This window comes from Palaemon carinicauda, chromosome 41 (genome assembly GCF_036898095.1).
Source record: "Palaemon carinicauda isolate YSFRI2023 chromosome 41, ASM3689809v2, whole genome shotgun sequence".
Taxonomy (NCBI): domain Eukaryota; kingdom Metazoa; phylum Arthropoda; class Malacostraca; order Decapoda; family Palaemonidae; genus Palaemon; species Palaemon carinicauda.
Genome location: NC_090765.1, coordinates 9,940,075 through 9,967,997, shown reverse-complemented (window position 1 = coordinate 9,967,997; position 27,923 = coordinate 9,940,075).

Below are 27,923 nucleotides of genomic sequence, written 5' to 3'. Positions count from 1 at the left end.
CTCTCTCTCTCTCTCTCTGTAAAATTTTCTTCCATCATTGTTGAAGTTGTTTTTTTGTCTTAAATATTTATGAGGTAAAGAAGAAAATATCTAAAAAGATAAATTAGGATTTTTTTTCCATCGATACGCCATCATATGTAATCTTTAAAGAGAAAAAAGTATGAATATTGCCTGTCACCTATTCATTATTTGAGATTACTGCCAATTTTCTTGTTTGTGATGTTTATTGCAAATGTATGTGTATATATATATATATATATATATATATATATATATATATATATATATATATATATTATATATTATATATATATATTATAATATATATATATATATTAAATAGACCATAATGTTTATTTGAAAATATACTTTGGTTCATATGAAGGAAGTTTTTGTTAATTTTATAACTGGTTTATATACAGGAAATTTTTTGGTTAATCTTATCAATTGGTTCCTATTAAAGAAGACTTTATTAATTTAATACATTGATTCATATGCAAAAAGGTTTTTTTTTTTTTTTTTTCTCAGTTTTACACATTGGTTTATACACAAGTAAGTTTTTGTCAAGTTTATCATTTATCCTAATCAGCTGATCTAATTTATTTTGGGAAACCGTCTATATCTAACCTTGTTCTACACATGCATGCACATTATATTGAACATGTTATCTGTTTTGTAGTTCCTTTGAATAGACATTCGTGGTACTGATTTTTAAGTTACCCGATTATCAATTCTAGATTTGATTATACTATGACATTTATAGATGGTTATGAAAAGTAACTGTTTGACATTGGGTTTTTATGTTGATTGGTATTCATATTGCTCACTTTAACTGTATGGTGATTGAAAACGACCATTGTGGTGTACAGCGGTTTTAAGGAAATAATTGATTTTAGAAATGGGTTGCATATCAGTTTTTATGCAGTGAATTTGACTATCTTTCATTACAAAGATGGCTGCTCTAAAGAGATAACTGCACAAAACAAAATTTTATTAGCGTCTAAGTAGAGTATAAAATTGGAAAGAAGGTATGAAATATGCACGAAAAACATTGAGGTTCTCCACATTGAGGTTTAGTTAATTTCCATTGCCTTGACAATTGCTTTTTAACTGCAAATTTCCATTTACAGCCATCAACTTGTTCCGTCGCCGAATCCAGGGGAAAAAAGTTACCACAATCGTCATGTCCGCATTCGTAGATTTTTAAATGTAGTCTGTCTGTAGTCGACGCTCAGTCGTTTGTCCCACAAATCGATCTGTAATCGAATGTCTACTAGTCATAGAGAACATTCATGGTTTGAAGGACTTGATATCAAGATTATAGTGACGGTTATTTTTTCAAACTATTATCGGATGGGTTAGTGATCTTATATGCGAATCCCATACTTTGGGAGATTGGGAGGTTATAATCGTAAGGCTATATTTTCTGCCTTAGAAGTGGAACAAAAAAATTAAGGCTACATAAGTAATATCTGACAATTAACCAGTCCCGCTCTCTCTCTCTCTCTCTCTCTCTCTCTCTCTCTCTCTCTCTCTCTCTCTCTCTCTCTCTCATCCGTCATTTGATCCCCTTCTATATGCTCACATTATTCCCTTAAGGGGATTTCACAGATTTCCTTTGGGTATCCTCTCAAGATGGCTTTTGCATTCGTTTTAGTACATTTGCTGCTAATGTGTTATCGTCAAAAGTTAACACTCCATCACACAATTGTTTATATACTTTGTGATTTAAATGCCGTTAGAATTATTTTTACATCTTTATTTCGTTAGTTTTGCATATTTTTTTATATTGGTTATTTTACATTATATACAGTATATATATATATATATATATATATATATAATATATATATATATATATATATATATATATATATATTATATATATATATATATATATATGATGACAGCAGGCCGGGAGGAAAAAGGAAACGAAGATTGGACAAGCGCTTTCGTGTTATTATTACACCTCTTCACGGTCTTATGGTTTAAAAATACAATTAGAATACAAAGAAACCTCTGTGGTGACGTAAAACAGAAGAAATTAGCAAATTACAAATTACTTAAAAGTTAGTTGTTTAAAAAATGTTGTTTACAAGAAATTCATCCAGTTTGTACATACCTGAACTGGTGTTAAGCAGATCTTCGAAATTTTTCTTAATTAAAACTGTTTCAATGATATTTCTTTTAACAAAATCTTTACAAAATATAAGTTCTTTAGCAGCTTTCCAATTAATAGCGTGGTTGCACTCATTCATATGCTGAAAAAGACTTCTGGCAATGTTTCCCGTTCTTACATTATATATATCGTTTATTACACTGATTGCATGGAATTTCGAATATACATTCCATTAATCTGTTTTGGGGAATTTTTTATCAATATATTCTTGAGTGTGTTGTTTCTAAAAAATTACATTAATTCCAAAAGATTTTAAAATTCCAGGTAAAGGTACAAACTGTTTGAAAAAAGGTAAAACAAGGAGGTTATTCACATTAAAATCATCGTTGTTAACAAAGCCATAAAAAAAGTTTTTCTTAGCCTTTTGACAGGCTTTGTTTATGAAATGTGATGGGTACTTTAAAATAGATGCTATTTCATGAATTTTCCCAAGCTCAGCTTCAAGGAGATCAGGGCAACTTACCCGCAGTGCCCGTAAAAACATGGATGAAAAAAACCATCATTTGTAATAAACGATATATCGGTCAAAGTGGCAAAGCACTAGAAACTCGAATAAAACAGCATAAATATAATGTAAGAACGGGAAACATTGCCAGCAGTCTTTTTCAGCATATGAATGAGTGCAACCACGCTATTAATTGGAAAGCTGCTAAAGAACTTATATTTTGTAAAGATTTTGTTAAAAGAAATATCATTGAAACAGTTTTAATTAAGAAAAAATTTCGAAGATTTGCTTAACACCAGTTCAGGTATGTACAAAACTGGATGAATTTCTTGTAAACAACATTTTTAAACAACTAACTTTTAAGTAATTTGTAATTTGCTAATTTCTTCTGTTTTACGTCACCACAGAGGTTTCTTTGTATTCTAATTGTATTTTTAAACCATAAGACCGTGAAGAGGTGTAATAATAACACGAAAGCGCTTGTCCAATCTTCGTTTCCTTTTTCCTCTCGGCCTGCTGTCATCTTGAGACATCGCACGTTCCAGCGATTTGTCATTAATATATATAGTATATATATATATATATATATATATATATTATATATATATATATATATATATATATATATATATATATATATATATATTATATATATATATATATATATTTATATATATGTGTGTATATATATATGTATATATATATATCTATATATATTAGAGAGAGAGAGAGAGAGAGAGAGAGAGAGAGAGAGAGAGAGAGAGAGAGAGAGAGAGAGAGAGAGAGAGAGAGAGAGAGAGAGAGAGATACACACATATGTATAACATATATTCAGAATTCCTCCACGGGCTTCTCAAAAGTTTTCAATATTATTTTTATACGTTTTTTTAGATTAGTTTTCGCATATTTCTCATTATTCAGCTTGTGTTTTTCACATTTCCCCTCATGATATCCAGAATGTTTTTTTTAATTGTTTTTCAGATTTTTGTCACCTCCTGATATCTTTATACAGTATTAAATCTCAGATTCCAAACTTTAAACTCTCATTTTCTTTATGTAATCATATTTCTTATTTATTCTTCCTTTTTTTCAAATACATATGATTTTTTAATTTTCATGTTTTTTATTGTCTTGGTTCTCAAAGAATATCGTATATATTTTGAGTTTATATTTTTTAAACTAAAGAAGCATCTTAATCGTGCACATCTTTTTATCTCTCAGGGATATCTAAAAAATGTCTTAATTATTTGGGTTTCATAATTAGAAAACAGCTTATTAAAAAAAGATTTTGTCTTGTGCTGTACAATTCCTTTTCTGTAACATTTACACAAAAAATGGTGATTAGAAAATAATATTTCTTCATGATGAAATAATTACTGTTATTACGTAAAATCAATTTCGCAGTTGCAGAGAAAAAACATCTTTAAACCACTTTTATGAAAAACAGTGATTAAACAAAGCCAAGGATATAATTCAGGTAGATGTAATTATTTCATAAGATTCTTTTATGTCTTCTGGTGATGAACGTTACGTGAAAAAAATAATTGTGATAATACTTAATGATTATGTATAAATCAAAATTAGATATCACCCAGAGCGAAACCGGAAAAAATAGAAAAAATGATTAATGAACAGAGATACTGGAGTTTCAAATTTTAATCGTATAAAGCGCTGATCAGTATTATTTCACTGTCGAAAAACACGTTCGTTAAAAGATTCCAAGTGCAGAAAAAAAAAGTTAAAAACAAAAGGAAAGTGATTTTATTTTTGGAATTCCATGAACTGGAATGGTGAGTTATATTTGGAAACGCAGGTAGCTCGAATATGAATATAAAGTAGATTTGGTAGTGCTTTTGCGAGCGGCGAACTGTGAATGTTTTAGTAAGAAGAGAAATTGGGTGAAATCATTTTACAGTGGGATTTCATCTAGTTCTTTGTTTTCGTAAAATTTTATGTAACGACATCGTCATTTAGGATGAAATTAGGGCCTTATTTATATCAGCCATGAATGTGGATCTTTTATGCTTTGAAAGAAACCCGTTTATATAATGATTATAATTTTATAACTCAAGTTTTTAACATTAACGCTTACTCTGAACTTTGCGTATCACGTACCGGGATATTTTCATATAAATGTTGTTGTTGTCATTGCTTGGTCTTATATTATTTCTATACGTATTTTCGTTTCATAAATGTTCAGGAAATTTTCGTCGACTACAATACCCTTTTAGTCTTAACACTCCGAAAAAACTTTAGCCTCTTAAATTGGTATTTTAGTTGGGGCTACATTCTGCACGTAAAAAACGTTCTCACAGGAAAGCTAATGTATCACCATTTCTTGTCATTTTTAAACTGCTATTTTGCATACGAATTTCACTACAGGTTTTTTCTTTATATTTTGCCTTTTTTCGAAAATTAATTTTTATCCCAGTGTATTTGCACGCACATATTTTTATCTCAACTACCAGAGTTCGAGACTCGCAGGAATCTGATATTGGCTATATAAGAAATTCGTTAGATACCTCAGAGCTGAATATATGCAAATGTCTTTCTTTTTTTCAATTTTTTTCTGTTTATCATTGGATGTGATACCGACGACATGAACAACAGTATGTACTTAACTTTTATCCAAACGATGACAACGGAATCTCTTCGGAGTGAACTAAACTTGGGTGTTTCAATGTTTCTTCTAAGACAGATGGGTTTATATTTTTCATTCCCTTTGTTCCTTATTGATATTATCTATGTTGTTTTTTGGTTTTTTAAAAAACAATTGTTGTAGCCTCAATATTATTACTTTTCGAGAGGAAATCGATTTGTTATTATTTGTTCTTGTTTGTTCTTCCTTGTGATTTAATTCAAGCAATAATGTTTGGTGTTTTGTCAATCTTCAGCCTTTATCATCTGGAGTCAGGTAACTCCCAAAGGCCTTGTCTGATGATGATCGTTTTGAATAGTCCCCAACGATTTATGTTTCTTTCATATCTCTGTTCAAATTCTTTACCTATGTTGCATTATGCAGTTCGATTCTGCAAATATTTCTGTCTTTTTCTTTCTCTCTTGAATTTTGTATATTTAATTTTTTTTGTCCGTGTATCTAAAGAGGGACTGGCTCTCTAGAAAATAAAAACCAAAATTTCCTGTCGAATTCACACTAAACTACAAAATATTAAGTAACTACCTATACAAAAAAAAAAAAAAAAAAACACACACACACACACAGACACACATCTACAATACCAACCCCTTCAAGTAAAAAAATACAGAAGGTTCACCAGCATTACGACGTACCCTCAGTCCTTCACAAACATCTTGCAAGCACTTTTATTTAATGAATTTTTGTTTTTTCCAGCATTGATTTCACTCATCTCTTTTTCCCTATCTAGGTCTTCCTCGCTTTATTTCCTCCAAATACACTTTTCACCTGCCTATTATTCCATTATATCCATATCTCAAAAAACTTTGACTCATTCTTTCACCTACACTAAGTATTTTACCCCTTTTTTAAGCATATAGACATATCTCATATCGCTTGCCACTGTTACTATTCATTTATGCATCTTCCATCATCTTTCCTTCATTCTTATTGCTTACATATAACTTCCATAGAAGAGAGTCGGTCCAACAAAGCATTCATACTTTCTCAGTCTCGTGCACATAGTTAGTATTATTATTATTATTATTATTATTATTATTATTATTATTATTATTATTATTATTATTATTATTATTAACGATAATAATATTGTTATTGTTATTGTTGTTGTTATTTTATTTAACATTCTAGTAAAAACAAAATACAATACACAAAAGTACAACAGGAGTGGAATCTCTACTTTAGATACATTGTAGACTCATTGAGTCAAGTATAAGGAAAGTTTTCATATATTTTAGTAAATGCAAAAGCATAACTATTTTTCCACGAATTGCAGTGAAACTTGAAATGTATTGTAATGATGGTGAAATATATATATATATATATATATATATATATATATATATATATATATATATATATATATATATATATATTATATATATATATATATAGATTTATCTTTTGGAAAGTATTGATATATGAAGCTATTACAAAAACACAGGAAAATCAATTTGCATCCACCCTAGGCCCCTGTATGGGGTTTATGCCATCAGTGAACCCCACTCGGTACACTGCAGGTATTACTAAAAGGCTTCGGTAGCCCTTCGACCCCTAGCTAACCCCCCCCCCCCCCCCCCCAAGCAGTCTCTTCCTCCTCTAGCAGCCTTTTCTGAAGTTCTACTTTATATCATCTCCAGTTTCCTTTCATCCATCTTGCCGTCCAACCTCTTTTCACTAATACTTTTTAGTATCATTGCAGAGTTTCCTCCCAGTTGAACCTTGGCACTGAATCTCTCCGGCTCTATTACAGGGCCATAAGGCCCAAAAAATCTTGAGGCAAATAACGTTTCATTTCTCTGATTACTCTCCTCCAGGTTTCATGGTCCTCAGACTAAAACAATTATATTTTAATATAAAATCTTTTATTTATGCACGTATATTATTCAGCTCATTTATGAAAATACAAAATTAATATAATTATTATGTCACAGTATCCTCAAATGTATTAGAATTCCCTCGTTTATTATATTGCCCCTTATAACTCAAGTCCCACTGCTTGCTTAATGAGTTACTGAACCATTATTTTTCGAAGTTCGACATCCGATTTTACTTTAATTTACCTTTTTACGATCTGAGGTACTTATATTTTGAAGACTGCTATCCCTAAAGTTAATGGTCAGTAAGTGAGTGTTAACTACATTCTGTGTTGGTGGTATGAATATCATTGACATACAACTACATATATAAATGGTGTTCCTTGTCATTGAGGCAGTTTATAACAATTATTTTCCTATTTGTGTTAGGCTGTTCCTATTTTGTTGTGCGTTTTATCATATCCTCATCAATATTTTTATTTCATTTGTAGTAGGTAAAGTTCATATTGATGGCACCTACTCATCAAAATTATAATAATAGTTATAAAGAGAACAATAATATGGATAGCTTTCTTATTAGAGTTAGTCTTACTTTAGTGTTTCCTAGAGAGTCATTAATTATATGAATAATTGTAATTATTATTGAATAATGATCTTAGCATTACAATTATCTAATAATATCATTATTAGTCAATTTCATCGGCTATTTCTACTGGAGAGTCACACCACCTCACATGTTCTTGTTTTATTATATATTATTACCTCCGTCAACGAAGTTGGAATAAGGTTATTATTATTACTATTATTATTATTTTTGTTATTGTTATTATAGTTGTTATTATTATTATTATTATTATTATTATTATTATTATTATTATTATTATTAATATTACTATTATTCTTATTATTATTATTATTATTATTATTATTATTATTATTATTATTATAATCATTACTTTATTTTGCTAAAAGCTATGGTCTGTACCGCCAGAATCTTGAATTTTTCTTATCCACCTTGTAAAATATTGATTATTTCAATTTATAAATTACGTGAAATCAGCTATTAGCCACCGCGCATTTTCTAAATCTAGTTAGCTTTTTGTGTTCAATAAGCCGTTATTACTTTGATCATAGATAAAACTACTAAGAGTTGTGATAATCTTACTAATTTTTCTTGATGATGCTTAATTACTCTTAATTTATATTTAGACGGGGATAAACGCAATGTATATCCTCCTATGTCCCATCAGCGTAAACCCCGAAATCTTCGCCGAGGTCCGGGCCAGAAAGGTTTTTGAAAACTAACGGTATTGTCACCCACTTCGGCTTTGTCGCCTAAAACCGCAAGAAACATAAATACGCCAAAACTCTGGTTTAGGTCACGATTTATAGGTGACAATAAATTCCCCCCTCTCCCCCAGGGTGATGGGGGAAGGGAAAGAGCTAGTTGGGGGAAGTGTGACAGTTTGGGCGAGTGTGCAATGGTGCCTGACCAAATCGTGTTGGGTGGGGGATTGAGAGTTGAAAGTAGAAGAGGTTCAAGTTTTTTACTATTGGACTAAAGTGAAGTAGAAATCAATTTTCTTTTACTTTTATCGGAAGAGTGGGAGTAAAGAGAATGAAAGGATAAAATGTTCATGGGAGATGCGAATAAAAAAAGTAAGAAACTTGAAAGCGTTTGGTAGTTTTAGTACAATATGTTCTGATTTATTCCAATGTAATTATTTTGTATTTTAAATTGTAAGTTTTTATTTACGAGAGAGAGAGAGAGAGAGAGAGAGAGAGAGAGAGAGAGAGAGAGAGAGAGAGAGAGAGAGAGAGGAGAGAGAGAGAGAGAGAGAGAGAGAGAAAGCTCTATCCTCGTGATGCAAGACCTGGAGATTATAATTTCCTTTAGGTAATATAAATGTAAAAAAGCAGTAACCACCAAACAAAGTTATATTAAATGCCGAGGGATTCATGAATGTTAAACACCCGTGAAGTGAAAACCACGCAGGTGGAAAAATCTTTTTCGTTAAGGCTATATAAAGTTAAGATCTCTCCGAAAGTAATAGAATTATAAAACTGTGTTTAAATCCTTTTTGCAATGTCATTGTAGAAAGGGTCCTTAATAAGCGTGTGTATGAATTGATTGGAGTTTTAGACGAAATTATAATTTTTGATATTTTTATTATTCCTTCCCTTACGGTTTGATGATAGAAGTAAAAGGATTAGATTGTTTTGCTGTTTATTCAGTTTCTTATTTATGACTGCAGAACAATACTGTTGTGTCGGATACTTTGCGGTGTGATACAAAAATATAATTCGTTATTTTATTAATTAAAATAAGGACACCTATACTGATCATCATTGTCATCGTTATGTTAATTGTTATATTAAGAATGTTTTATGTTTCCTTTAGAGTTTCAAAGAAAACATTTAGTGATTATCTCCCCCCCTCCTCTCTCTCTCTCTCTCTCTCTCTCTCTCTCTCTCTCTCTCTCTCTCTCTCTCTCTCTTTCTAATACATACATATATATATATATATATATATATATATATATATATATATATATATATATATGTATATATATATATATATATATATATATATATATATATATATATATATATATATATATATATATATAATATGTATATGATTTTGTTTACTTGCTTGAATGTTAAGTGGTGATTTATTTAGTAAATTCAAGGGTCACTCCGTTCAAATCTTATCAAGAGTCATAGAATTGAGTTTCCTTCATTCATTATTTTGAACAGATAGCTCACAAATTTTATGTACATAAAATCTTATCAAATAGGGAGATCTCTTTAACAAATAAAGTAATGTCCGTTTAGACAATAGACCTAAACATCCCGTATATCTCGACTCTTCAAATGTGACAAGACAGTGGTTTACTTTAAACAGCTGTTATATATATTTTATGTAATTATTTCATTCGTATATCGTATATTTCTTATTATGGCTGGGCGTGAAATATGATTTTCAATGGGCGGTATTAATTGATCCCACAATTATTTGTTTCTTAAAGATAATTTCTTGTGAATATCACATTGATCCCGTTTATATGAAATTATTAACTTGGACCCTTTTCCTTGTAATTCTTAAATGGTGCTGTATTTGCAAACCTAGTAGGCTACTATAACAATATTAAAAGTAAAGTGATTATAGTATTAGAAGCATTAGTAGCAGTAGTAATAGTCATTTGTGTCATGAAGGTATATAATTCGAGACTATCATGAAATATCCTTTAAAGGAATACAACAGGACAAAAGTAATTCATATTTAAATGTTTGTTATTCACTACATAACAAAGGATGATAATTCAACGTTTATATGTAATTTTCAAAGAAGTACTTTATACAATATCGTACATAATTTTCAAGCATTCGGTTAGGATAAGCGACTGTATATAAAGAGTAGTTTATATACTAGTTTATATTCATAGAAGTGATTATAAAAAGAAACAAACTTTAGCTGATTTTATGTACCCTTTGTTTCTTATGTGTGTGTGTGTATATATATATATATATATATATATATATATATATATATATATATATATATGTGTGTGTAGTTTGTGTGTGTGTATGTGTTTTTGTGTATTTATATATATTATATATATATATATATATATATATATATATATATATATATATACAGTATATTTATATATATACATATATATATATATATATATATATATATATATATAAATATATATATATATATATATATATATATATAATATATATGTGTGTGTGTGTGTGCGTGTGTGTATGTGTATGTGTGGTTTTCCCAGGGGTTCCTATGCATGGGAGCATCACGCTTCTCTCTGATGTTACGCATATATATATATATATATATATTATATATATATAATATATATATATATATATATATATATATATATACTGTATATGTCTAAAGATAAGCTGATGCGAGAATATTTTATGATTACAGTAAAAAGTGATGTTTCCCATTATTCCTGTTAGTAATGTTTTCCAAATTTTCATGGGCCATAAGAAGCCACCACTACACACATATAAACATCTTAGATAATATACTCAGGATGAAGAAAATCTCTTCATCAGCGGGGACCATAAAGTTTACCAGAAGAAAGAATTTAGACGCGAATTTCAACCTTGTGGGCTCATGTTTCCTCTAAAATATAGGCCTGCTACCAAGATGTTTATGTCTACCGTGGGAAAAGTAAAGCGATTGTCGTTCGGTGAATAGAAAGATTTTTCTGGGATTTTTTATTATAGTTTTGAATAGAATAGTCGTATCCAAATAGATAAAAAAATATAGATAGCTAATTTTTTCCATCTAATATGATCGTAAATATTTTAAATCTATTTTGATAGTTTTGCTTAAGTTCCGTATATTCATCATACATACAATATTTCATTTTAGTATACACAAGTATCATTTCAATTTATTCTTTTGGCAGACACATTTATGATCACTGCAGAAGTACGCAAAACATGGATCAAATAATCTAAGCAAATATTGGTAGATGACTACACAGCAAGAATTCACTTCGTATTATGCATAAGTCACATAATAGTTTTTTTTGCCATGAATTTCATACTTTGGTCACCAAGTAAATCTAATAACGGAAGTCTTGTCGAATTATTGCATAATTTATGTGAATTGAAATGTAAATGGCCATGGATATGGAACGTGGACATAAAACTAGCGAAGTGTCATCTAATATTCTTTCAGTGTTTTTACATTATTGACATTTTGTTTGAAGTGTTATGTCACATTTATTCTTCTCAAGTTAGAGGTAAATCACAACTGAAAAGGTTAGTTGGTATAGTTTTGTTTAAGATTAACATGAAGGATTTTTTTGTTTTGTTGACTATTCAAAAACTAAGAAATATTTAATTTTCATCAAATTTATAGGATCTTTTTAAGGTTAGTGTGGAAATGAAAATTAACTTTGATGTTAGTTGGAAGATTTTATGTAACATATTTATTAATACATTTTTTTATTGCATAATTTTATAATGTCTTCCATTACGGTAACTAAGTGTCTGTAGATTTAGGATTTGATGTAAGAATTTGATAATGTTACTCATTCTGATTTTTTTATTTTACATAATATTCCTATTAAGGCTGCTACTAAGCCATTAAGAATCATTGGCCATAAAAAGAGGTGCGCTCTCTCTCTCTCTCTCTCTCTCTCTCTCTCTCTCTCTCTCTCTCTCTCTCTCTCTCTCTCTCTCTCTCTCGAGCATTTTACATTTTGTGTGACATTTAAATGATTTTATTGATTTCCGTGGCTTGCAGGATTTTTTCTATTTCCAAAAATGTTCAATTACAGAGATATGTTATTGGTTGAAGAAGAAAGGCAAGTAAAAGGATGAAGATACTGTTCTGAGACATATGCTGAATACAAGGATTATTACTTACAAGTATAAGTAGCTGCAAAGAAATGTTACTTATATAAAGTATCAATTGCTGTTTCTATTAGAATTATTATTTACTGATATCTTGATAAGAGACTGCCATTTGTTCTATGTATTTATTCCGTGTCTTTACACATGTAACGGATTGTCGCTGTCATTTTCAAAATACATTTCCTCCAAACTCTGAAAATCTGTTCATCCTCCGCCATCTCTATTTTTATTCCTATAACTTCTTTTGTTTTGTCTTGTATCATTCAATATCCCTTTTTTCTCCTTTTCCCAATTTCTGCTACACTCTTTCTCTTATGTCTTTCTGTACCTTTCATTCCTCTCTCCATTTTTCCCTTACGTTATTTCCTTTCATTCCCTTTTGCATCAAACCAATATTCTTTCTGTGCCGTTTTTCCCCATCCTCCTTTTCAGTCTACTATTTTTTATTATATTCTTTCTACGTTCATCTCTTTGATGAGATTTTTTATTTCGCTTTCTGTGACGACTTGCTCTGGTGCTATTATGGGACACAAGAACGAGAGATGTCTTCCAACGAAAAGGAAAAGTACTTTTATTTAGTTTTATGTGGAAGGTGACATAAATCGTGGGGACATTCAGCTTTTTTTCTGCCTTCTAATTTATAGCTTAGCCTTCATATTTTCATATTTGCTACCACTCTTTCTTATCTTTTTTTCCCACATTGTGTTTACGATCTTACTCTTTTTACTAGGGTTTGTATGGACATTATGTATTTGTACATAGACTATGTGTATGGGTCTTATATATACTGTTTATATACATCTGAGTCGTCAAACTAACTATTTAGCACACGTTTATTTCTTTTATAGCAAGCAGAGTTGTGTATGATTTTTGTTATCCTGAGCATTTTTTATCTTCGATTCCTTGCCATTGAGATTTTTTTTTCTTTTTATTTAGACCCAGATGGCGTTTTTCATCATTGTGATGGCACAACCGAAGTTCCTGAGTTTTATGTTACATTTTGCGAGTTAGCCATAGGGACCTCTCAATGCATATGTTACTTGATAGTGTTACCGCGATAGGTAAGCGTGGTTATAGCCGTACATGTCCTACCTTTACTGCATAGTTTCTAAAAATCAAAAGTTAACTTAAATTGGTTGAAAGTTTTATGACAAAAGGACATGTTGTTAATGGTGAAGATAATAATAATCTATTCCTTGTTTCGACGGTTTTTTTTTTTTTTTTTTTTTTTTTTTTTTTTTTTTTTTTTTTTTTTTTTTTTTGAGTGGATGGGTGCGTGTGATGTTGCGCGTACTTGAAATCCCAGTTTTGTACAGAAACTGGAATTTGAAGTAAGCGCACCATTGTTCATGAATTTCGTGTGATTGGTCTTGATCTTATTGTTGCTTTTTGATCTTTGGATTCATGTTCCTTAGTTGTCAAACTTGAACGAACAAGAAGTAAACTTTAATGCTATTATAATCGAGCACAGTAGCTGCTATACGAATGTAATGTGTTGCTACCTATACGGTAGTGCTCTTGTCTCACCATTGTTTATTATTCAATGTACATGACATGTTGTTTGATATATAAATTAGTTTCTCATGTACGTTATGTTACCTTATTTACATCAATCCCATCTGTTAGTATGTTGACCTGTTACTGCAGATTCTCTTGCGAGATTTACCTTCAATTAGAACTTGGTGCAAGTTATGGGGAATGAATTTATCCTAACAAAACTCAAAGTTTTTACTTAAATTCTCGATGTCATTCTTTACTACAATTAACCTTTTGAGATATATAACTTCTCCATCTATGCTTCAATTGCAGAAATGACAAAAAGGTTGGTTTACTGAGAAATGTTTCCAGGATGCTTGAAGATTGCTTATTCTTGAGAAATGTTATAATCTCTTATTCTGTCATTGTTTAAATAATGTTTCCCTGTTTGGTGTTCAGTTACTGACTTGCATCTTGATTGCTCGGTAAACACTTTACTGCCAATACATTTCTTACTCAACATATAAATTTTAGTTTAGGAATCATCATTCGATAATTTCATGGTGAATCTCATTGTAGTTGTGGATAATGTAATGATCAGGTCATTAAATTCTTAATGCACTTTTGAGGTAATATATTTCCGTCACATGAATTTTTTTCAACTTTTTAAGACGATCATTTACTTATTATTAATTAGTCGTTGCTACCAATTTACTATTGCTTGTCTCAATCCTGTTATAAATCATTATTGACTAGTAAATAAAAGATAACGGTGTATTTTGAGTGAAATTTGTTAAACATTATATTTTTCCTTTTCCATAAGTGTCTAGTGCCCTACATCAATAGCTGAGATTCGATACTTGACAGAGGTTAAAACTCGGGATATCAGATATCAGTGGTTTATTGGTTTCCTATATTATAGATTATTGGTATCTTTTTCTTATTATATCGAAGAGCTTCTCTTGTTCTGTTTTGTTTTTTAATGCATTTAGTAATTTAATGATTACCTTTTGAATGTTAGCGCCAAGCTATAATTATAAACTAAACGAATGTATGAAGTTTGTCGTAATCATTATTTTTAGTTATGAAATCAGGCCAATAAGGTCTTAAAAATCATTGAGTATTGTAATGATGATAGAGATTTTGGTAGATATGATTGCATTGATATTAATGTTGGTGGTTTTTAGGGATTGAAGATAAACAATCATTCATTGATATACATTATCTCTAAGCCATGGCAGTTTCTTCACTTGTTACGAAGTGCCTCTTAAGGTTTAGAATGATAATGATAACAATGATACTAATGAAAATTATTAGTAATGATAATAAAAATCTCAGTTAATTTGAAGTTGACGTAGTGGGTCATTTCTATAAAGTATATTCGGATTATATTTTTAGTCATTGTGGCTTATGGGATTTTGATGTGAAGTATTGTGTGTTATTTGTTATTGATCATGAAAAATTGCCATAAAAATAGCAAGCAGCAAAAACAGAAGAGAGATGAGTGTTGTTGGTGTATAGGAGTAATTTCACTATAACCGTATAGTTATTCAGAGGAATTTCCAACTTTGCAGGACTTATAAAAATATATTTTTAAGAATATATATTTCAAAGTCCACTAGATTATAAGAAATCAAATGGCAAATATTTAGATGTTCCAAATATAACCAAGGTTGTTGTTTGTGGATCCAAACCAGGCACCTTATAACCCTGGGTGATCTTGAGCCCGCGTCTTTCCAAAATTGCTAGAGACTGCAACACAAACACAGTAACAGACTAAGTACTTCTTGTTAACAGGTATTCCTAACTACTATTTCAAATCTGAATTTCATTACCAAAATTACAGTTCCGCTTTTTATATGTATTACGGTGTCTTGGTATGCTTCATTGAAGGGTAAGTTCTACACCAACAGGTTCTCGATTCCCATGTACTTAAAGGTAGAAGATGATACCAAAAGGAAGTTTTATTTTGTCTGAATTATACCTATTGATTATTTAATAGGTGCTTAGGTGTTTTGTATTATCCAAATTTTGATTTTTAATTTTTCGGTGAACCCTTTGATATTTTGAGTAATTTCAAATTCAATATTGCATATTTATTCACTTAATCGCGAAATCGTTTTACTTAGCAGTATTCATCTGCAAATGGATTATTGAAATTTATAACGAGCTCAATTCTTAGGGAAAAGACATTTTCCAATAAAACTTTGCATATTGCTTTATCGCGTGAACTTTTATTGTTATATATCCGGTAATGGTTGTATCTGCTTTTGTTATTTAATGGATCGGTATTCTCGATATTAATATTTCACTGGTAATGGCATTCAGAGTTTTATGATACCTCTCATTTTTGGATCATTCACCATATCCCATTAGGCTAAGTGTTACCTGAAGTTGCCCCGGAGAAAATGTTTTCTCTTAACACCAACCGCTACTCTTGGAAATTAGTTACCGTTGGGTCAATATGGACTTTTTTGTGGTTGTTTAACTTTATGGCAAGGTGTGTGTGTGTGTGTGTGTGTGTGTGTGTTTTACACTCAAGCCGAAACTCGTGTTCCGAATATTTATGTATATCACATATTATGCTGTAACATACATTGCATAAAAAATTCAGAAAATTCTCTCTCTCTCTCTCTCTCTCTCTCTCTCTCTCTCTCTCTCTCTCTCTCTCTCTCTCTCTCTCTCTCTCAGCGAAAGGATTAGAATGAATAAGAAATATTAACTATAATCCATTTCAATTTATTTTCGAATTTCAGAAGCATTGTCTGAAATGCTGGGAGAATAAATGTTTGTGTTTGTCAAGCCAAGTAAACAAAAAGAGAGCTTAGGTAGTTGATTATCATACATTTTAATATTCGCTGTATTCACCAACGTGGCATTTTGAATTCTCTCGTGCCAACCAGAGTTTAAACATTTTCCCTTTTTTTTTTCAGTACTTTAGGGTCAATGTAGCTTTAAAGGCATATTCGTAAAGGTCAGTAGGTCCACTGAAATTTTGTATAGCCATTGTGTGTCTCATAACGTCTTTTACCATTTTCAGTTGTTTAATCTTTACTTATTCTAGCATTTTATTTACTATCTGTTTTATTTTTAACATTTTAGTTGAATTTATTTGACTGACTTTTTGTCATTCATAAAAACATTATTTGAATAGACTAATTCTATTAATACTCTTGATTATTACTGTACTAAACTGGCCATCGTCCGTTCGTTGCTTTGCCTCATTATTTTCCAGTTATTTTGGGGCTTCTTTAACTCGTCATTTAAATCTTTTAAGAAGTCGCGTGCTGCCACTTCATAAAGCAAAATATTATTTCCACGATTGTTGAATGTAAACACCGCATTATGCAGAATTTATGCCTCTTCTAAAGCACACTCAAGCATACACTCTAGGATACACTTCTCTAAGTTTACATGTTAACAACCCCCGTTTAAAGAGTCCCTGCCTTAGAACACAGTACAAATTCCTTGAAGGTAAATAGCCCCTAATGGTCTAAATATCACCTCACCCTCGTGTTTACATGTGCTTGCATGTTTGCAAATCTTGAGTGCTTGTGCAGGTAAGGCTTTCTTCATCCGAGGCTGCTTATTTCATTTTGATTGTGCTTGTGCATGAGCGACCCTCATGAGTGTGATATGTTTATTCATGCCTTTATGTTTATTATGTCCTTTGGCATGGTGTTATGTCTCTTTCTTTTCCTCCTCGTTATTTTTTGTAGTTGTAGATTTTTAGATTTTATTCTCCAAGTTTTTTTCTTCAGTATGATTCTTTATCTTATTCTAAGCATATGTGCGGAGTTGTGTTTTATTAGTTTGGATATCACTTTGTCTTTCTATTAGCGAATGAAGGACTTCGGTATATATAAACACTAGTGGTATATATGGTCTTTTCATTCCGTGCTTTAAAACGTTTGTCCATTTGCCAAAGGACACTTTTATATGCCTCGGGTGTGTCTTAAGGATTTCAGGGTCACTCTGTGGTATCCTTCGGCTTATAATGCCTGATCCATGAGATAATTATAGTCCATGAAAATAGAGGCCTACCTGTAAGTTAGTCACTCATGATAAATAAAAAATGGTTAGTCACTCATAATAAATAAAAAATGGCATACCTTTAGTCGGGTATATTGTAGGGGTACTTTTTTTATACAACGATTTATAGGCATGTCTTGATTACAGTTTTGGTTACGGTTATAGATGGAGGAAAAAAGACATATGGCTCCATGGATATTGTTGTGCCGAAATTTGAATAATATTATTTCTGATCTGCATACTATTTTGAAACGATGCTTGACTGAATAATTTTCTAAGTTGAGAGATGAACAGTCATTGTATTCTTGGTACGTTTTAAAGGGTATGTTGACACTAGGGGGTTGTACGTGTTTGAGTTTTGTGGTAACCAAAGGTATTGTCCTAATTGCCTGGTCACCTGAGTTAATTGACACATTTCCTCCCAGGTATATAGAGGACTAGCATTCCTTTTTGAGTTAGTGGTGTCCACTTAATTGTAGAAGGGCCCTTGCGAGTTAACCATAGATAATTTGGCTTTACGGCATTGTAGAGAAAGGTAGGGGGCTGTTACAAGAAGAGTGAACAAGATGGAATCTGATTTGTCACAGGGGATCGGAGTCTGGATACAATAAAGAAAGAAATAAAGGATAAGGAAAACATACGAGACGCCTATTTAAAAGGAATGCACGCGTTTACCTTCGTTATAGCGTTTATAAAGGAAACAAAGTAGATATTTTTAGTAAAAATAAAGTCTTCTCTTGTATTATGTGAATATCTTGGTAAATATTTTCTCTTGCTTCTCATATGAAGACGTAATGTTGCCTATCTGGACTGTGGGTTTAACATGAAAATATTTGTACATGTATATGAACTGTATAATCAGCCTCTGTGAAGCATCTCTCTCTCTCTCTCTCTCTCTCTCTCTCTCTCTCTCTCTCTCTCTCTCTCTCTCTCTCTCTCTCTCTCTCTCTCGAACCTTAGTTTATATAGCAAGTGGAGGTCAAGAATCACGTGACGATGGGTCAAGATGTCAAGCTAACAGACAGCACAAGCAATTGGGAATGATTGAAATCTGTTTTTGTTTACGAACACTGAAAAAACTGTTGGAGGATCTGAAGCTTTATAAACCTCACATTTAATACGTGGACATTTACTGTAACCTTTGACAATTGCATAAATAAATTTTGATCTAGAGTGGAAATCTGATGTAAGAGACATTTTTGTGTATGTATCAGCAGTACATTAAAGTAATTTTTAGGACTTTCCACTTTAGTTTAAAGCAATTTTAGCATTTTCCAAAAGCAAGAACTACTTATAGTAATAGTCTTCGCCTTTCTAATTCAAATTTCTTCATACGACTCCTTCCCAGCCACGGCTAATGACGTCACCGACGCAAGACATTTCTTTTTCTAATTAGCCCTAACGGTCGAATCACCCACGTGCGTTTTGGGGAGCCCTGACAATCAGACATTTTCACGATGACACCCTCGACTGTAATGTCCGCGTAATTCGTTGTCTAACAGGGCCATTGGCCATGCAACGACTCACTTATTACACTGTGTTATCATGCACTGCATCTAAGCCCGGTATCAACGTAAGCGTAGGGCGAGGAGGGTGGGTAAGCAACCGCTGACTCGCCTCAGTGTTTTGAAGACTTAAGATGTTTTTTTTTTTCGCTTTTAAGTTAGCTGTTGTTTGTTGTTTTGATGATGATGTTATTATTGTTTGTATTGATCGCCTGTGCTTACATAATCTAAAATTAGCGTTTGATGCTGTTTGTATTAATAGTGAAAAATATTCCTGGTGAATTTGTTGTAATGTTTGCTATTAGTTTAATTGAATAGGATTAGATAATACTACGTATATTATATATATATATATATATATATATATATATATATATATATATATATATATATATATATATACATATATATATATATATATATATATATATATATATATATATATATATATATATATATCTGTATATAAAATCTACATGAAGATAATATTGTCTAGAAAAGACTTGATGCATGTGATACATTGCGACCAAAACTCATTGCTCAGATCATATTCAATTAGAGGCTAGAAATCACGACTGAATTTCAAAATAGCTTATTTACATCAAAGATAGAAATGACTAAAGGTTGTATGTTATGATAAAGTTTTTAGTGGTATTTGATAAAGTTTTTTTGTTGTAATCTTTGTCTGTTATGGAGTTTATGATAATTATTGTTTTAATATTTTTTCCATGATGAAAATAATGGTCATATTTGCTGCATTGATTTTATTAAACGTTTTCTAAGTTTCTGATTATTATTATTATTATTATTATTATTATTATTATTATTATTATTATCATTATCATTATCATTATTATTATTGTTATTATTATTATTATTATTATTATTATTATAATTATTAGAATAAGGGACAGGAATACCGACCAAAATGCTAAAGTTTAATACCTTCTTTAGCTGCCGCATTCCTGCTTAGTTAACACCATTGAATTTCGAAAAGATAAATAGATAATATAACCCAGTCGCAAATTTCCCCTCCTCCTTTTTCGAGGCAATTGCTTTCTTCACGCCTTCGATCGGAGAGGTTCAGATGACCAGTGCTTGAGAGGTCGTGCCGATGAATCAAGCAGTTTCGAAATTCGATGGATCTCTCTCTCTCTCTCTCTCTCTCTCTCTCTCTCTCTCTCTCTCTCTCTCTCTCTCTCTCTCGTGTGTTAGGTTTTAGGTTCAAGTATCGAATGTTTTGCTCTAGCCAGTATTAGGTCGCAAAGTGGAATTTCGTTCCCTTAGTAAGTCTAAAAAAGATAATTCTTATAATCGCATGTTTTTTTTTTTTTTTTTTTTTTTTGGATGGCAGGTAAGAATCACTTCCTTAAAGATTTTCTTATAAAATATTGTTGAGGTAGACAGACAAAAGTCTATCGTCAAGGAAAAATAGACCTTTGGTGAACCCAAGGTTAGACTTCCTGCTAGATATTATCAGGCCATAAATTACAATTGTTCTAAATCGAAGGTCAGGTTACACTCAATGCTATTTTGAGAATTACCTTCTGTAAATGAACTATGGTGATTTAAACTGTTATAGCTGAAACTGTTAATAGTTTATAACAATTATGAATGTTGAAAACTAGTTAAGATGGCCATAGATAATATAGCAATGAAGTAAATTCACATTTGCCAGGAAAATATAAGATAAGTGATCGGGGGGAGAGAGAGAGAGAGAGAGAGAGAGAGAGAGAGAGAGAGAGAGAGAGAGAGAGAGAGAGAGAGAGAGAGAGAGAGAGAGAGAGAGAGAATAGCTCAAGTCGTGCCGGGTCTAGAATATCAAATGATTTTCTCCGCCTCATCTCCGAGTTAGAGTAATTTTTTCGCCTCTTGTGAGTCGTACGGTATAGCATTTGATTCGATCGTTTTGATTCGGTTTGTTAGACGGAAAAGTCTTGAGGAAGGTACTGCCTCCTTCTCCTCCTCCTCTTCCTCCACCTCCGAAGTCATTCGCATTCGTTAATGTTCCTTTATCCAGGGTATCATTGAAGGATATTTGATTTCGCAGTTCATCTGTAAAGTAAATAGAATATTTATTCCAAAAACATTTTGTAGTTTTTATGTGTAATCTTATTTCAAATTTACGAGACGGTGCAGTGTCTTAATTTAAGTCGTGATATCTTAAATTCAAAAGTTCATGATTGCTTTATGAACACACACACGTATAATGCACTCACCAACATACTTATATACAGTCTATACATATGTACATACATACAGAATATTACGGGGTACAGGACAAGAATTTTGAAGGTTTAGATGAAGTATATATTTGCAAGAAATTTTCTTAAATTAACTTCTCTCTATTGAAGTAATAAAATCAACCAGTCAAATTATTAGGAAAACACGGAGGAGGAAAGTTAATTCTACTTTTAGAAAATTTAAATATAAAAGAATTAATGGAACCGGTTTCACTCTGTATTAGACCTCCACACAGTCAATATCTGTTAGAGTATGAGCAGGGTGTGCACAGACAGGCCCAGTAACATCAGCTACTTACTCTTAGTTAAGAAACTCTCGAGATGAATGTCTGAAGAAATACATGTAGAATTGAAGTAAAACCAAGAATTGTGTTACTTAGATGGCAGAAAGTAATTGATTTGGGTCTCATATCAGTTCAGGAAGAATGGTATGACAGGGCCCTCCTCAGATATTAGAGCAGATATTTAAACATTGTATAATAAATCTTTAGGTAATAGTTATGCAAGCTGACCTATATACGGTGCCTAAAGAAAACACGAGATCGTCACACAATAATGCCAAGTAGAAATAACACGGCGTGAAAAAATAAGAAAGATTGTTGGTCTTCATAGTATTAAATAATTCCATGATTTGCTTTACCATGGTTGTTTGTCTTGAAGTTGTCATATGTTACTTATCTTCATTTTCAAAATCACCACTTCTGCTATTTTCTTTACAAGTTTTTTCTTGTTATAGATTTTTCATCATTTATAATATAATTTTTTCGCCTGTTCCTTTTTCAATACTGAATTGCTTTTCTCATTGAAGCTGGAGTGCTTGGAGAATTCTGCTTTTGGAACTAGGGTTGCGGCTTGGATTGTAATAAGGACAATAAGAACATTCAGATCCGCAAGTAGGCTACTGTTAATATTTTGGATTGTATAACCGGTTAACAGTTATACTTGTATTAGAATATAATGTACATATATACAAAATATATGTTTGTGAATATATATATATATATATATATATATATATATATATATATGATAAATTTTTGCACATTTGAACGTGTTTTTCATATTTCAAATAAGCCATATAAATTAATACATTAAAGTCTGGATTCTCTTAACGACCTCGGGATCAGAGCCCCAGGCGGAATCACCCAAAGACTATAATATCAGACCGGCTGGGATTTGAACCCTGGTCCAGGATATCTGTATGCCAGTGACCATACCACTCAGCCACGAAGTGGTATGGTCACTGGCATACAGATATCCTAGACCAGGGTTCAAATCCCGGCCGGTCTGATATTATAGTCTTTGGGTGATTCCGGCTGGGGCTCTGATCTCGAGGTCGTTAAGAGAATCCAGACTTTAATGTATTAATTTATATGGCTTATTTGAAATATATATATATATATATATATATATATATATATATATATATATATATATATATATATATATGTGTGTGTGTGTGTGTGTGTGTGTGTGTGTGTGTGTGTGTATTGCAAGAATTTTATGTTTGTTTTTGTTCTGAATTTAGATTTTGTTTCAGGTATTTTCAAAGTATGGTTTAAGGCTTTTGCGTTCCCGTTGTAATTAACGAACAGGGAAATTGAATCGGAATTTTCAATCATAAGGTTTGGCAGAAGCTGAAATAGAAAAGGTTCCCGGCATATAGTTAATTTAGAGAACATATAAGCATTTTCTGCCTGGCGACTTGCGCATTCAACCATACGTTTTATATAAACCTTTTTGTTTTGTTTTCTTTTTCGAAGAATTGCTGATCTTAGAATCTGACTCAAAATTTATGGACGAAGAGGCTCACCTCAAAATATTTCATATAACAAATTTTCTGCTTGATTATTTTCGTTTCCAGGATAACGACCAACTGGAAGATTGTTCTCTCTCTCTCTCTCTCTCTCTCTGGGAGGTTGCCAGTCTTGTGAAATTTGTTTACCTTTCTGTAAACCTCCGCCGTCGACTAGCAACCAGTTACATAAATCACCGCGTAGTATAAGAAAAAAAATACAAAATGTTTTGACGTGATGCTTGCAAATAATTCCACCTTTCTCTGGAATAAAACTGGATTTTTTTTACACGGAAACGAATACCTAGTAATATATATATATATATATATATATATATATATATATATATATATATATATATATATATATATATATATATATATATATATGTGTGTGTGTATGTATATATATATATATATATATATATATATATATAATATATATATATATATATATATATATATATATATATATATATATATATATATATATAAGTGTATGTATATATATGTATATATCTATATAATATATATAATATATATATATATATATATATATATATATATATATATATATATATATATATATATATATATATATATATAAATATATATATATATATATATATTTATATATATAAAATTCAGCTTGAGAGATAAATTCTGTATTATTATTATTATTATTATTATTATTATTGTTAGCTAAGCTACAACCCTAGTTTGAAAAGCAAGATGCTATAAGCCCAAGGGCCCCAACAGGGAAAAAATAGCCTAGTGAGGAAAGGAAATAAGAAAATAAATAAACTATATAAGTAATGGAAATTGAGATAGAATATTTTAAAAACATTAACAACATTAAAACAGAATTTGAAAAATAAACTATGAAAGGACTCTCTCTCTCTCTCTCTCTCTCTCTCTCTCTCTCTCTCTCTCTCTCTCTCTCCGCTCGAGAAACGAAAGTTAGACACGGGGAATCGCCTTACGAGACTAATCATAATATCTCGCAGAATCGTAAAAATGCCTTATAAATGGAACATATTTTACCGTGGAGTTTTAATTAATTCCGCGAGGAGGGGTATCAAGTTATAAAGCCCGGTCATGGGGCGAGGCGCTCGGGCATGTGGCCCCAACGGGAGGCCGACCACGGGACTCTAATAAACTTTAGCGTTTCATGGACTCTCTTCCTCAGGTACCGCTATATACATGCAGAGCGCGCATGCGCGCTCATACATACTTGAGCTGTATATGCAGATTAATACACGCACGTAGGGTTGGAGAGTTGAAGGATAGAAACTACTGGCATACAGGTACACGCACATGCACTCAAAGAGACACCCAAACACGCACATAAATGAGCAGCTGTACTCACTGAAGCGTGCATATGCTGGTATTTACATGCATCCTCAAAACGCAAGCCGCACTTGGTCACGTGCTAAGAGTGTATACGCTCCATATCAACTTTGCTACCTATTTTTGCATTAACCTCTCTCTCTCTCTCTCTCTCTCTCTCTCTCTCTCTCTCTCTCTCTCTCTCTCTCTCTCTCTCTCTCTCTCAACTGATACAATAGAAAGCTTGAAATTAAGGTAATAGTGGAGGAAACATGTGGAAAGAAAGTACTTTATTTCTTCAATCACCTTTGAATATATTACATTTATGTTTTGTAAATTATTTCCTTTGACAATTTAGATTTTGATTTTACTCTTATGAATCTTGTTTGTAGTAAGGTCTTTTAAGTAAAACCCCCAGTTCCTTATCTAGTCTGAATTTCAAAATCCTCACTGGTCTGTGAAATTCTACGTTTTCATCCAGTTATATTCGTCTAAAAAAGGTAAATGTAGTTAGAAAAAAAGTATAAATTTCAATCCATTTGAATATCTGGGCCGCAATTTGGTACTGAAATATACTAATTTCCACATTTAATTGAAATTTTATGAAATAGGATTTCCATGTTCATTTAAATTGGTTCTATGAGATTAAACTTTGTATAAGCTATCAAATGGAATATGAAAGCAATGTGGTATAGTTTTTGTACGCAACATTTTCGTCAGATTGAATATATTTTGAGGTCAGTATTTCTTCTATATTGATTCATTAAAGGATTTTGTAGGAAGTATTGCCGATTAAATAAAAATGTCATGAGCGTTTCCCCAGGAACTTGTATAATTTCGGAACAATGCTGAGAGAGAGAGAGAGAGAGAGAGAGAGAGAGAGAGAGAGAGAGAGAGAGAGAGAGAGAGAGAGAGAGAGAATTTTTACGTCTAGCATTTTTATTAGATATGTCCCAGATAAAGCGTTCAGAGTTCGTAGATAAAAAGATGGTTTGTAAAACATTCTAGTGAACAAATCTGATAAAAGATTAAATCTTGGAAATGAGCCTCTCTCTCTCTCTCTCTCTCTCTCTCTCTCTCTCTCTCTCTCTCTCTCTCTCTCTCTCTCTCTCTCTCTCGTTAATGATGATTATATAGCCCGTGTTTGAGATATTTAAATACTGAAGTTTTGTAATGATACTGTGTTATGTAGTCTGGCTATTTGTATTTATATTGTAGTATTTATGATCATCATCTTTCAGATATATTAAGATGTCATTTATTTAGATTTCCAGTTAAAACAAGTTAAAGAAAACATCCCTTGTTCTTTGGGGGGTCTCCCTGTACTACAGCTACCCGTTGAGATGCTACTGCGAGAGAGTTATGGGGTCATTTGACTGGCCAGACAATACTACATTGGATCCCTCTCTCTGGTTACGGTTCACTTTCCCTTTTCCCATACACATATACTGAATAGTCTAGCCTATTCTTTACATATTCTCCTCTGCCTTCATTTACCTGACAACGGTGAGATTACCAAAACAATTCTTCTTCACCCAAACGGTTAACTACTGCACTGTAATTGTTCAGTGGCTACTTTCCTCTTGTTAAGGGTAGAAGAGACTTTAGCTATGGTAAGCAGCTGTTCTAGGAGGACACTCCAAAACCAAACAATTGTTCTCTAGTCTGGGGTAGTGCCATAACCTCTGTACCATGGTCTTTCACTGTCTTGGGTTGGAGTTCTCTTTCTTGAGGGTACACCCGGGCTCACTATTCTATCTACTTTTTCTTTCTCGTTTTTTGTTAATGTTTATATATTTTTTATTGGATATATTTATTTTGATGTCATGGTTCTTAAAATATTTATTTTTCCTTATATCCTTTCCTCACTGGGTATTTTCCCTGTTGGAGCCTTTGGTCTTATAACATCCTGTTTTTCAAGTAGGGTTGTAGCTTAGCAAGTAATAATAATAATAATAATAATAATAATAATAATAATAATAATAATAATAATAATAATAATATATTATCATCGTCGTCTCCTCCTACGCCTATTAACGCAAAGAGCCTCAGATTTCGCCAGTTGTCTCTAGGCTTTTAAATCAATACTTCTCCATTCATCGTCAACTTCATGCTTCATACTCCTCAGCCATGTAGGCCTGAGGCTTTTTACTCGTCTAGTGCCTTGTGGAGCCCAGTTGAAAGTTTTGAGAAGAGCATGCCCAAACCATCTACATCTACCCCTCACCGTGATCTCATCCACATCGAAATGAGACTACTCATCGACGCCAACACATCAATATCTTATAATTTCGTTTCTAATCCTGTCCTGCCATTTAACTCCCAATATTCTTCTCAGGGCTTTGTTCTCAAATCTACTTAATTTGTTGTAGATTGTTTCATTGTCATACCATGACTCATGTCCATACTGTGACACAGATCTGATTAAACTGACATGAAGCCTCATATTTTTATATTATTTCAGGCGATTTGATTTCCAGATTTTACTCAACCTAGCCATTGTCTGATTTGCTTTTTTCAACCTTTCAATAAACTTAAATTTTAAAGATCCTGTATTAGCAATCATTGTTCCTAAATATTTGAATGATTCCACCTCATTAATCCTTTCTCCTTCCAATGATATTTCATCTTCCATTGCATATTCCGTTCTCAACTTCTCTGTCTTTCTTTTTATTTATCTTGATCCCAACCCCATATGATATTTCGTGCATTCTGGTAAGCAAGCTTTGCAAGTCCTGTGGCGTTTTCTTATTAAGGTCATGGTCATCAGCATTCTCTCGGCTTTATTTGTGTGCATACATGTGTCCTTGTACAAATCACTTGTCATTTTTATTATTATTATTATTTGCTAAGCTACAACCCTAGTTGAAGAAGCTTATCTACAGATCTTGATAGATTTCCCTCAATATCTATAGATAATTTGAGCTTTCCCTCGTGAAACATGTAGTGATAAATAAATAGAATTATAATAAACGAAACTCATTGCTTCTCAGTTAATTCATTCACAGCCTCTTTTTTAGCAGGCTCATCCACCAAA